We start from the raw sequence: 13,834 nt of genomic DNA on the forward strand, positions 1-13,834 counted from the left end.
CAATTACCTTCAAACTACCAAAGTTCCCATGGTATGGGGTAGAAAGTCACAGGACCATAAACATTCCCATTAAAAGGAAACCTTGGTGTGCTGGCTGGGCATATTATAGACAGGACTTAAGCAAGCATATATAATACTTCCAAAGGAAGGAACAGGTGAAGGAGTCAAGATCTTGCTCTAGTTGAGCTAAACTGGCAATAGCAGGTCCCAGAGTCCAGTGGGTTCAGAACCATTAGGGGAAAACAATTGTAGCCTAGCAATATCCATGATAAGTTTGGTATCAACAGCAGCACAGTCATGAAGGCATATACAAGCAGGGCTGCTCACCGCCCATCCTCAGCCACCTCAGACTCTAAATATTAAACACCATTTTGGAAGAATGAGAATAGAAGAGAGGAATTTAATTTAGAAATTTAATTCCTGTGATATTCTCCTTTACTTAAAAAAAATGTAAAAATCAGTGATCAGTGCAAATTCACTATTGCAAACTCAATGTTGTGTGGTGCTAGGTAATCAGGTAATGATCACTTTAGGCTTAGGATGTGGAAAACTCATCAGTATGATTTAATTCCCAGTGAGAGTCAAGGATACACTAGATTAAAACAAGTAGAGAAGGACTGTGGAGGCTAGGGATGAGGGGCACCAGGTATGGGAGGGTGGGCTATGGTGTTCCATTATTGATTCTCTTCTCTGGGATTCAGTCAGGAAGAATAAGGTACCAACAGCTAGTCCAAAGTGCCCATTTATCAAAATGAATCACACAACTGTCTTTGATAGTTTCATATTCAATGAAAATTTATACATTCAACATATTAATAGCAGAGTGTCTCAAGAGCCAGGAGATCCTAGGATATAAAGTTATTAAAAAACTGAATAGGGAAGTGGAGCCAAGAAGGCATCAGAGTAAGGTGCTCCTGGAGTCAGCTCATGAAAACAGGGCAATTGGTGGTCCCCCAGAGCTACCTAAAGCACCTTTTGGAGGACCCATGAGACCAGAAGAGTATACTGCACCATCCTTGACAGTGGGGAAGGAGAAGACTGCCTATCTGCACAGAGGAATTGTGAGCAAAGCCCTCCACGCAGCGGAGGTCGGTGCCTGTGGCGTGCAAGCTGCCTTGGGAGCTATTCTGTGTTTTGACTTGGAAGTTCCATTTCCCCCAATAAAAACCTGAGGAAAACATGGTGTGGCACCAACTTCAGATACTGATTAGTGGATTCGGCAGACTGAATATACAAAACACTGCACCCCAAAACAGCAGGATATACACTCTTTTCAAGTGTTCATGGATCTTTCTCCAGGATAGACCATATGTAGGGACACAAAACAGATCTCAATAAATTTAACAAAATTGAAATTATACAAAGCACTTTCTCTGGTCATAATGGAGTAAAGCTGGAAATCAACAAGCGGCAAATAATGGGAAAATTCACATACATATGGAGATTAAACAACACACTTCTAAATAATCAGTGGGTCTAAGAAAAAATTTCAAGAAAAATCAATAAATATCTTGAGAAGAATGACAATGAACATAACATATCATAACCTATGGGATGCTGCGAAGGCAGTGTTCAGAGGAAAATTTATAGCCCTCAATGCTTACATTAAAAAAGAAGAAAGAGCTAAAATCAATTACCTAACTACACAGCTGGAGGAACTAGAAAAAGAACAGCAAGCTTATCCTAAGGCAATTAGAAGGAATGAAATAACAAAGATCAGAGCAGAAACAAATGAAATAGAGAACAAAAAAACAATAGAGAAAATTAACAAAACCAAAAGTTGGTTCTTCAAGATTAACAAAATTGACAAATCCTTAGCTAGACTGACTAAGAAAAAGAGAAGATGCAAATAAATAAAATTAAAAAATGAAAAGGAGAACATTACTACTGACCCCACAGAAATAAAGGAGATGATAAGTGGATACTATGAACAACTTTATGCTAAAAAAACTAGAAAATGTAGACGAAGTGGAAAAATTCCTAGGAATGTACAAACAACCAACACTGACACTAGAAGAAATAGAAGACCTCAACAAACCAATCACAAGTAGAGATTGAAATAGTCATCAAAAAGCTCCCCAAAATGAAAAGCCCAGGATCAGATGGTTTCGCAGGTGAGTTCTACCAAGTATTCAAAGAAGAATTAATACCAATCTTACTCAAGCTCTTCCAAAACATTCAACAAGAAGGAATGCTACCAAACACATTCTATGAAGCCAACATTACCCTAATACAAAAGCCAGATAAAGATAATACCAAAAAAAGAAAATTACAAACCCATTTCTCCAATGAATACAGATGCAAAAATCATCAATAAAATACTTGCTAATTGAATTCAACAACATATTAAAAGAATTATCCATCATGATCATGTGGGTTTTATACTAGGCATGCAAGGCTGGTTCAACACAAGAAAATCAATCAGCATAATACACCACATTAATAAATCAAAGACTAAAAATCACATGATCTTATCAATTGATGCAGAAAAGGCATCTGACAAAATACAACATCACTTCTTGATAAAAATATTACAAAAAATAGGAATTGAAGGAAATTTTCTCAACATGATAAAGGCCATATATGAAAAACCCACAGCCAACACTGTACTCAATAGTGAAAAACTAAAAGCTTTCCCACTGAGATCAGGAACAAGACAAGGATGCCCATGTCACCACTGTTGTTCAATATAGTGCTAGAGATTCTAGCTAGAACAATCAAGCAAGAAAAAGAAATAAAAGGCATCCAAATTGGAAAGGAAGAATTAAAACTTTCACTATTCACAGATGATATGATTGTATATCTAGAAAATCCCGAAAAATCAACAACAAAGCTGCTAGAGCTAACAAATGATTTCAGCAGAGTATCAGGATACAAGATCAATACGCAAAAATCAGTGATGTTTCTATACACTAATAACGCACAATTTGAGGAAGAAGTCAGGAACAAAATTCCATTTACAATAGCAAGTAAAAGAATCAAATATGTAGGAATAAACTCACCAAGGACTCAAAGCAATTGTATTCAGAAAACTATAATGCATTGTTAAAAGAAATCAAAAAAGACCTAAATAATTGGAAGAACATTCCATGCTCATGGATTGGAAGACTAAATATCATTAAGATGTCAATTCTACCGAGATTGATATACAGATTTAATGCAATCCCAATAAAAATTCCACCGGCAATTTTTAAGCACGTGGAAAACACAATTATCAAATTTGTCTGGAAGGGTAAGAGGCTCCCAATAGCCAGAAACATCTTAAAAAGGAAAAGTGAAGTTGGAGGACTCTCACTTCCAGACTTTAAATCATATTACCTAGCTAGAGTAGTAAAAACAGCATGGTATTAACATAAAGATAGACACACAGACCAATGGAGTTGAACTGATGGTTCAGAAACAGACCCTCACATCTACAGCCAAGTGATTTTTGACAGGCCTGTCAAGCCCTCCCAGTTGGGGCAGAACAGCTTATTCAACAAATGGTATTGGGAGAACTGGATATCCATAGCCAAAAGAAAGAAAGAAGACCCTACCTCACACCTTATACAAAAATTAACTCAAAATGGATCAAAGACCGAAATAGAAAAGGAAGTACAATAAAGCTCCTAGAAGAAAACGTAGGGAAACTTCATCAAGATCTGGTGGTAGGTGGTCCGATTCTTAAACCTTTCACCAAAAGCATGAGCAACAAAAGAAAACATGGATAAATGGGACCTCAAACTTAAAACATTTCTGTGATTCAAAGGACTTCATCAAGAAGGTGAAAAGGCAGCCCAGTCAATGGGAGAAAATATTTGGAAAGCACTTAGCTGATAAGGGTTTGATTTCCATTGTATATAAAGAGATCATACAACTCAACAGTAAAAGAGCAAGCAATCCAATTTAAAAATGGGCAAAAGATTTAAATAGACATTTCTCCAAAGAGGAAATACAAATGGCCAAAAAAGCACATGAAAAAATGTTCCATATCACTAGCTATTAGGGAAATGCAAATTAAAAAAACAATGAGATATCATCTAACACCATATAGAATGGCCATTATTAAAAAAACAGACAACAATAAGTGCTGGAGAGGATGTGAAGAAATAGGAACACTCCTTCACTGTTGGTGGGAGTGTAAAATGGTGCAGCCTCTGTGGAAGACAGTTTGGCAGTTCCTCAGGAAGCTAAATATAGAACTGCCAAATGATCCAGCAATTCCTCTACTAGGAATATATCCAGAAGAACTAAAAACAACTGCCAAAAGATGGAACGAACCCAAGTGTCCATCCACCAATGAACGGATAAATAAAATGTGGTATGTACATGCAATGGAATACTATGCTGCAATAAGAAGAAATGAAATTGGAACATATGTGATAACATGGATGAGTCTTGAAGACAATATAGTAAGCGAAGTAAGCCAGACACAAAAGGACAAATATTTCATGATCTCATTAATATGAACTAAATACAAATAATAAACACATGGAATTAAAACCTAGAGAATAGGTTATAAGAAGATAAGAGGAGCGTTGAGAAGAACTATGGATGCTTAATGTACGCAGAAGTTTTAATTAACTTGACTGTAAAAGTATGGAGATGGATAGAGTTGATAGTAACACATTATAGTGAGTAGTAACTGGTTTATAAATGGGATTGTGAATGAAAAAGGTAGTCTGGGGAAGTAAATGTCAATAGAAAGAAAGCTAAAGAATAATCTAGGGACTGAATAACACAGTAAGCGCAGAGGCAGTTGAGAATTGTGGTTAAGGGTACAAATGCAAGACAGTCCTTCTGTGAGCTCGAGCAGATGTACATCACTATTGCAGGGTGATGGGAATATGGAGAAACATGGGAAAACTACAACTGCTGTGATCTATAGACTGTGGTTAACAGCAATACTATAATATTCTTGCATCAGTGCCAAGCTGTACTATGTTGATAATGGAGGTATATGGAAAAAGTGTGCCAAATATATGCTATAATCTGTAACAAATGTTCCACCAGGGTGTGGAGTTATATGGGAAATCTACACAGCTGTATGATTGTTTTGTAAGTTCACAATATCTATAACAAAAATACATTTAAAAAAATATGTAAGATAAGATTTGGTAAGATTATCTTACCAAATGTAAGATAAGGAATATAGTTGCTAGTAATATTTTGATGATACTCTTGCATAGTTTGTAACAAAAGTTTCACACCATTGCAAAGAGTTGGTGGAGGTCTAATGTATTAGATCCCTGTGTGATGTTATCTATGTTTATTTTGTAAGTTCGCAATCTTTACTATAAATTTACTGTTATATGTGTTCATCCATGATACACTTCAATAAAAATTAAAATTAAAAAAAAAACTGAATAAGTCGCATATGATGTCCACATGGAGATGAGCATGTTTGTGGATTACAGTCAAAATTCAAAGGCCCTGGGAAATCTGAGACATATTCACAAATACATGGGATGGCATCGCTAATAGCAAGCTCGATGTGAGAAGAATAGTTTTGCTAATACAGTAGGGAAAAAAAAGATGCGGTAAACAGTAATAGAGGATTTAGGCAGAATCCATGAGGTAACTGTCTTATTAATTCATCTTACTCAGAACTGATTAAGCCATTACTATAGCACCAGTTTCTGGTCCTGAATGTAATGTAACTTAAGAATTCAGGAATGGTTTGAGGATTGGAGAATATCGCTGCAGAGGAAGAGCTGCAATAGAAAGGAAAGGTGGAGAAGTAATTTTTTCAGATCAGCCAGAAAAAGGAAAAGGGAAAACAAACCAGAAAAGGAGCCTTAAGCTAGAGGCTAAGGAAACCACATTAGATAAAGGGAAATAAAGGTAAAAATTAACACTTGGAATTAGAATTATGAAACTCCAGAAATTTTAGCAAGAAGGGAAGAGAGCAAGAAAGAGGGAGAGAGGCAGGCAGGGGTGTACTGGTTGAGAGCACAGAGTGGTGCCTGGGTTTAAGTCACAGCTTGATCCTGAAAACAGAGTGAGCTGCTCAGCTCTTTTGCACCTAGGTTTCCTCATACGGACTTTGGGGATAAAAATAGTACCTATCTCTTTGGGTGGATGTCAGGGCTAAATGATTCATATATGTCAAGTGCTTAGAACACTGCCTGGCATAGAGTAATGCTATAAAATGCTAAAGTAGTTTTTTTACCTGTCCGTGATGGATTAAATGTTTTAGAGGAAGGAGTCAGTCTCTCATGAGCCTTTTCAATGCTAAAGTCTAATAATAACATCGTAAGCATATGTACACATGTAAGCACACACACATATAGGTACATATCTATACTGACTCAAAATGGCAGAAAATAATAATAATAAATTCATCTCAGTTTCCTTATACTTTTAAAAAAAGACAGCAAATAATCGTTCCAATCGTGTATAAGAACCATAAGCCTATTTTTTTCTTTCATTAAAAATGGGAACAGTAAAACATACCAGAAAGAATCTTTGATTCCTTGAAGCTCTTCCAGACAATTTCACTATCAATTAAACACATACGCACAGAAACAAGCATACACACACACACACACACACGCACAGATTGTCTTAATTCATTTAACATGCATTCTCCAGGGTTTTGAGCTGGTGATTTATCTAGATAGGTTTACTGTTTCGCTTAGAAGGAGGATTGCAAATCAATCCTTGTCACCTATCTCTACTTTTCTATTTATACTCTTAAGTCAAGGGCATCAGTCAAGATGAACTAATGCTGTTAAAGCCTCTGCAACAAAATGGTATGTAATGAGTATTCGCAAAGCCCCAAGCAAGTTTAAAGAAAAATAAGTATACAAATCATGGTTCATTTTGGCACTCAAGATCTTCAAAGCAGAATAACACTGCAACAGGAATAGTATTTGAATCACAGAAACTCATGAAAAGATGAAATTCCATAATAACCATTTCCTCTCCTAAAAAGTAATTTAATATTTTCCATGCAATCAAGAATGGAAAGATGTTTTATTCCCCCTTACAAGTACATAGGATTTTAAAAACATGCCAGCTTCCTACAACAACTTTCCATTTTAACTCTGACTTGCATCTGAAAGCCACAAGAGAAATTCATTGTATATATGCAGTATTTTGCAAAATACCTATCTATGCCATTTCAGGGCAAACTGCTCCAATTCAGGATTATACAGCAACACTATAAAATTAGGAAGAAAATATTACTAAGTTGTTGTGGGTGTTTTTTTGTTTCTTTGTTTTGTTTTTTTAACACCTTAAGCCAAGAGAGGTCAATGCCTCCTTGGTAGCAGCAACAGATGATAGAATTTTGCTTTCCGTCCTGACCATAACATAAGGTTTTATTTTCATAAGACAGAAACAAAAAAACAGGCTTGGTATGAAAAACTGCACAATTCAACTTATGAAAACATTAAGATTTGAAAATATATTTGTCATTGCTAAATATTACAATGAATAAATTTATGATTTGATAGTTGTAAGATTCTGAAGTAAAATAGCAGGACAGACGACAAAAAAAGGAAAAAATTGAAAGTAATTGAAACATATTGTATTTCCAGAGCACAATACTTTCATTTCATTTTATTTTTAAAGAAGCTTTAGGTTACAAAAATATGGGGGATTCCCATGTACCCCACCCCTTCCTCTCCCACAATATTCGTCATTAACAACATCTTTGATTATTGGGGTACATTTGTTACAACTGATGAACACATACTGAAAGCACTGCTACTAACCAGGGTCAATAGTTTACCCTATAGTTTACACTTTGCAATGCACATTTTTATAGGATTTGACAAAATGCATAATGGCCTGTAGCCACCATTGCAACGTCATTCAGAACAATTCCAATGTCCGAAAATGCTCCATGTTACACCTATTCTTGAGATTTTCTTTAAAGACCTAGAATATTCTTTAACAACGATTATCAGTTGTTTGAATTTGTTGGACGTGGTGTGGAGATCAGCCACTTGCCCACCACCATCTTTTGTAGAAGAATGAGTCGGTAATTTAATAGAAAGACAACATCATATCTGCATTTCTCCAATTATCTTTCCTTTCTTCTTTCATAATTTTACCTCCTAAGAAGTCTGAGAAAGAATTAGATTTCCTCAGAAAACAATCTACATAAAACAAACATATTAAAGAAAAGGAGGGGACACCTATTGCCATTTGGAGGGTCTTACTTGATCCTTCCCCCAACCCCCATTAGTGGGAAAGGCCAGTCCCTTTTACAAAATCTCCCCAGAGGTCTATCCATCTTCATAACTTGACTGTTACCTCTCACAGCTGACTCCTAAACCACTAATCCACCTTTTACTTATTCAGTTCCAGTTTCACATCTTCCAACACAATTCAATCTTTCCGATCTGTGTCACAATTTATGGCCAAGTTTAATGTACCAAATTATGTATTTATGTCCCAGGCCTGAAGTCAAACCCTTCTAATGGCTGTTCATCACACACTGAGTGAAGAATAAAGCCCTCACAAGGCCTTATCCCACTGTTCAAGGAGCCCCAGCCACAGCAGCCACCTCCTTGTTATTTCCTGAGCATGAAGGGCGCGCTCTCCCCTCAGCACCTCACACTGCCTTTTCCCTGTGCTTCAACTGCTCCTTCTCCAGGTATCTGCATGACTAGTCCCCTCTCTTTCATATCTTTACTAAAAAGACACCTTTCCATTGAGTCATTTCTTAGACACCTTATCTAAAAGCAGCCTGCTTCCCACCTTTTTCTCCTTAGTACTTATCACTATTTACTACATATTTTACAGATTTATCTTTGTTACTACTTATCTATCCCACTAAACTGTAAGCTCAATGAGGGCAGGGATTTCTGGATTTCTGGTTTGTTTTATTTCACTGTAGTATCCCCAGCATATTGAGTTGTAGGCATTCAATAAATGTGAATGAATGAATGAATGAATGCGTGAATGAACAAATGTAAGTTCCTTGTGGGCTGCTGTAAGACTGGTTCTCTGCCTCTTTCTTTCATTGCTATATCCTGAAACAGCACTACCACCTCAGTCCCGATATCCAGTTCCTAATATTTAATGGTATTAATAATGCCTGTTAAATAAGTAAATGCATTTGAAGATATTTCATTATTTCCTCCCTCTTCTGTCATCCCTATGCCCTAGTATCTTTTTAACTAAATTTTTACAAGTGTTGGCTCATTAGTACTCATGTACCCCAGAGAAGAGACAGATAACAGAGTAGATATTAAATATAAATTTATTGAGGCATAGGCTCATAAGATTAGCATTAGTTAAATCATAGCCCTGAAATATAGAAGTTTTCAGAATGCTGACAGAAAAAAATGGACAGTCTGATTAGGTATTTTTCTACTGCACAGCAATTGCTGTACTTTTTTTTTTTTAACAGCACAAAAAGGTTCCTATAATAGTTCACACAAGTGTCTATTTTTAAGTTTGCTAATGCACACAGTTTATGAAGTAGTTTAAAAGGAAATTTTAACCATGATTTGAATTGGTGTTTAACTGTCTTTCTCATTTTTGATAAAACTATATCCACGCTTTTCCTTACAACAGTATCTAATTGAGACTTGGCTTTTTCAAACAAGTATTGTATTAGCTGACTTAAAATACATGTCTTCATAGACGTTTTCCTTTTGGCTTTCTTTCATGTGCTGAGCTACTAATAATCATTCTTATTTTCAGGTGAATCTATTCATTCCCCATGAAAGGATTCTTCTCTTAGCTGCTCAGAACTGTAATATTAAAGCCCAGCAGTGTTCCAGGCACCTTGGGAGACACCAAGTATAAGAGCTACTTTTATAAAAGCTTACAATCAATACATTCAGGTAGTGAGAAGAGGCTAAGACAGGTAAAAGAGTAAGAAGACAACTAGAGATTGCCAAAAGTTAAGCAGATTGGGATTAAAGAATGACCCTGCTGGGCTGGCAGATTTTTAAACAGAATCTCATTGTGGGCTCTGAGGAAAAATATCCTCTTGTCCCATGAAAATGCTGTACTCTGCAAAGCAAAAATTGCATCCTCAAAGACATATATAAGTATATATATTAGAAATTTAAGGACACAGTAATGGAAGTAAATCTAAAATTAGAGTTATACAAATAGAATCTGTGTCATAGATCTAAATGAATGTAGACCCTGTAGCACTCTTCTTATCAGCAATCAGATTTCAGTTGGCCAGCATCACAGTATTTTTGGAGATAATGCAAGTGAGAGAAGGACTGAGAGAAAGACTTCTGGTCACCCAAAATTGACTCAAGAATGTGTAAGAATACCATTAAAAGGAGCTATATTTTTGGAGATAATGCAAGTGAGAGAAGGAATGAGAGAAAGACTTCTGGTCACCCAAAATTGACTCAAGAATGTGTAAGAATACCATTAAAAGGAGCTAAAATAGGTAAAAGTGCACTGGGTTTATAAAGGGGCTGAGAATTTATGAATATATTTTTCCAAATTGTTGTGCTTGATCCAAACATCAAAGACATCTAATTTTCATAAGCTGTCTGATTTCTTCATAAGAATGTGCCAAAGTTTAGGAGCATTTCAAGTAATGCCAGTAAAGAGGGAAAAACCTAAAATCCAGCATTCTAATATCTACCCAAAAATGTTTTCACTGTGTGTAATAATATTTGGGAGCAAAGCCAGAGATCCCAGAGCTTACTTAAAACTGGGGCACAGTGAGCTGAACTACAAATGGCTTCTCTTTCAAATCAGCACAGCAGTATAAAAGCAACCCCACCTTCATCCAAACTCCCAATTTCAAATTTTCACCTCAAAATGTGAAAATAAGCAACATATTTTGGGATAGGTTTTATAAAAACCTAGTTTACAGAGATATTATTTCAGGTCTTTTATCTATTTCATTCAATGACTCAAACAAATATTTATTACTAAGTACCACTAAGTGCCAGATATGTTTGATATTTGGAAATGCACTGTGAGCAAAACAGTGGGGAAAAAATCTGCCTTTAGGGAGCTTCTATTCTGGCAGAGAGATATAGATGATAAATAATAAATATAATAAATAATATATTAGAAGGCAATCCTATGGGGGAAAAAAAAAAGCAGGATTAAAAAAGATTGGAGGTTTGGGTGGGTGAACTCTGTTTCATCTTTTAAATAGGGTGGTCAGGGAAGGCCTCACTGAGAAGGCTATATGTGAGCCGAGACTTTACAAAAGGGAAGGAGTTGCCTCCACAGACACCTAGGGGGAACTGTCCCAGATAGAAGGAATGCCCAGTGCAAAAGCCTGACAGTGGAAGAATGCCTGGGATGTTCTAAGAACAGCACGGCTAAGTCAGAGGGAGCCACGATGGTCAAAGGGTAAAGGTGGGATAGGTGGCAGATGGCAGTGGGCCTTGTGGTGCCTGATGAGGACTTCAGCTTTTAGTCTGAAACGAATGGGGAGCCAAGGAAGGGTTCTGAGCAGAAACCTGTGAGGCTGACTTGGGTTTTAAAATAGCAATCTCACTCTGACTTCCTGTATCCACCAGAGAATTCATGGGTGCAGGAGTATAAGCAGGGAAACAAGTTCAGCAGTAATCCAGGCATGGGGTAATGGTAGAATTGGACCACTGTGGTACCTGTGGAGGTGGTAAAATGGCCAGATTCTGAAATTATCCTGAAGATAGATGCATACTATCAGCTGAGATGGGGCAGGCAACTGGTGAAACGGGTTTCTGAGAAAGATCAAGAATAGGTATTTACTGATGGTAGAGTGATTTATTCAAACTGGAGGAGTGAAGAGAGACTTCCAGAGGTAACATCTGTATGGGTGTTAAAAGAAGACCATGGGGGAAGCAGATGTGGCTCAAGCAACTGGGCTCCTGTCTACCAAATAGGAGGACCAGAGTTAGATGTCCAGGGCCTCCTGGTGAAGGCGAGCTGGCCCGTGTGGCAAGCTGGCCCGTGTGGCGAGCTGGCCTGCGTGGAGTGCTGCCCCGCACAGGAGTACTGCCCCACACAGGAGAGCTGCCACAGCAAGATGATGTAACAAAAAGAGACACAGAGAAGAGATAATAAGAGACACAGCAGACCAGGGGGCTGAGGTGGCACAAGAGAATAATCACCTCTTTCCCACTCCAGAAGGTCCCAGGATCGGTTCCCAGAACTGCCTGATGAGAATACAAGCAGACACAGAAGAACACACAGTGAATGGACACAGAAAGCAGACACTGGAGGGAGGGGGGAGAAATAAATAAATAAATCTTTAAAAAAAAGAAGACTATGGAAGGACAGAAAATCCAGACAGTGGAAAGAGAATGTGCAAGAACACTGAGGCTAAAAGCACAATGTATTTGCAGTATTTCCCAAATTTCCCTGAAAGTAAGAATAATGTGGAGTGCTTGTTCACAGCACAGATTCCTAGGGCGCAACTCAAATCTAATGAATAAGAATTTCCAGAGAAGAGGCCTAGTAATCAGAATATTTAGCATGTATGCACCACCCACACTTTTATAGGAAAGTTCTAGAAACACTATGATTAGCCTAGAGTTGATGGGAAGATGAGTAATCATGATGAGGACAGAATGAATGAGACAGGGCTGTAAATGACTTGATCAGATCTATGTGGTTTAAAAATAATGTTGTATGAGATGTATAAGATAGAATAGAAAAATGGAGGTTGATGGATTAGTTTGGGGGGGGGGGGTGTCACTGAAATAACCCAGAAAAAGTAAAGTAAACGTTAAACTACCATATTGACCAAACATAAGATAATGCCCAGTAAGACAATCCAATAAAAATGTTGGTTTGGGGGGTGGGGGGAACAGCAGGGGCAACTGGAATATATAAAATTTTAAGAAAGTGAAGAAAAGTGTGGCAAAGATTTTGAATGAGCACTTAAAGATACCTAATGAACATCAAATATAAGAAAAGGTGTCAATCTAAATTAGTCATCAGGGAAATGCAAATTAAAAACATAATGGAAAACTACTTTTAACTTTTTTTTAAAAGACAGAAAATACCAAGAGTTGGCAAAAATGTGGAGGAAGGAATTCTCATATTCTGCTGATGGATGGGTAAATTGGTATACTGTTTTAGAAAACTTTTTGACAGTATCTACTAAAGCTGGCATGGGCATACCTATGGTCTAGAAACCCCATTTGTAGGTTTATACCTAATCAATGCTTGACATTTATTCATCAAAAGTCACATAAGAGAATATTCATAGTAGCACTGTTCATAAAAGTCCCAAATGGAAACACTATAAATATCTATCACAGTTGACTGGTTAAGTTGTGGCTGTTCATAAAATGAATGCCATGCAACAATGTGAACAAACTAAATGTAGCAATATAGATGGATTTCACACACAGAGTGTTGAGGAAAGAAGCCCCAGACAATAAAACAACACTTACTAAATCATTCTATTTATATCAAATTCAAGAACAAGCAAAACTAACCTATGGTGAAACTATTTATACTGTGCATTGTGGTTGGGGAGTAAGGGCAGGCAATGAATGGAAGAGGAAAAGAGAACCTTTTTGGGTGCTGGTAATGTTCAGATTCTTGGTTTGGGTGTTAGAATACTGTTTTCTTTGTGAAAACTCATTGAGCTGTATATTTATCTTTCATGAACTTTTTTGAATGTATAATTCAATAAAAACATTCAAAAATTGAGAGATTGCAAGAAAACTACGTTTATATAACATCAGAGCATTTGTTATTTTTTGTTATATAAATGAAATTAAGATTGAAATAGAATATAAAACACTTGCTTTGTCACTTTTTTCTGTACCCACCTCTCCCAAAACGATTTTATTCAAATTGTTCACATGCACGTCGGACATCTGTATCTGTGTCTACTGGAGTCATTTTTTTCAGTCCTCTCAGTTCTCTGAAGAACAGTTTTTTTCACTTGAGATACAGCATTTGT

General features: G+C 36.8%; 1 protein-coding gene across 4 annotated transcripts in view; it reads right to left on the reverse strand.

Moving 5' to 3' along the window:
- The window catches only part of GOLIM4 (golgi integral membrane protein 4), a 94,126-nt gene that overhangs the window by 36,485 nt on the left and 43,807 nt on the right, over positions 1-13,834 (reverse strand). The gene's annotated exons all lie outside the window — the stretch shown is intronic.

Source organism: Dasypus novemcinctus, chromosome 4, assembly GCF_030445035.2.
Source record: "Dasypus novemcinctus isolate mDasNov1 chromosome 4, mDasNov1.1.hap2, whole genome shotgun sequence".
Lineage (NCBI taxonomy): Eukaryota > Metazoa > Chordata > Mammalia > Cingulata > Dasypodidae > Dasypus > Dasypus novemcinctus.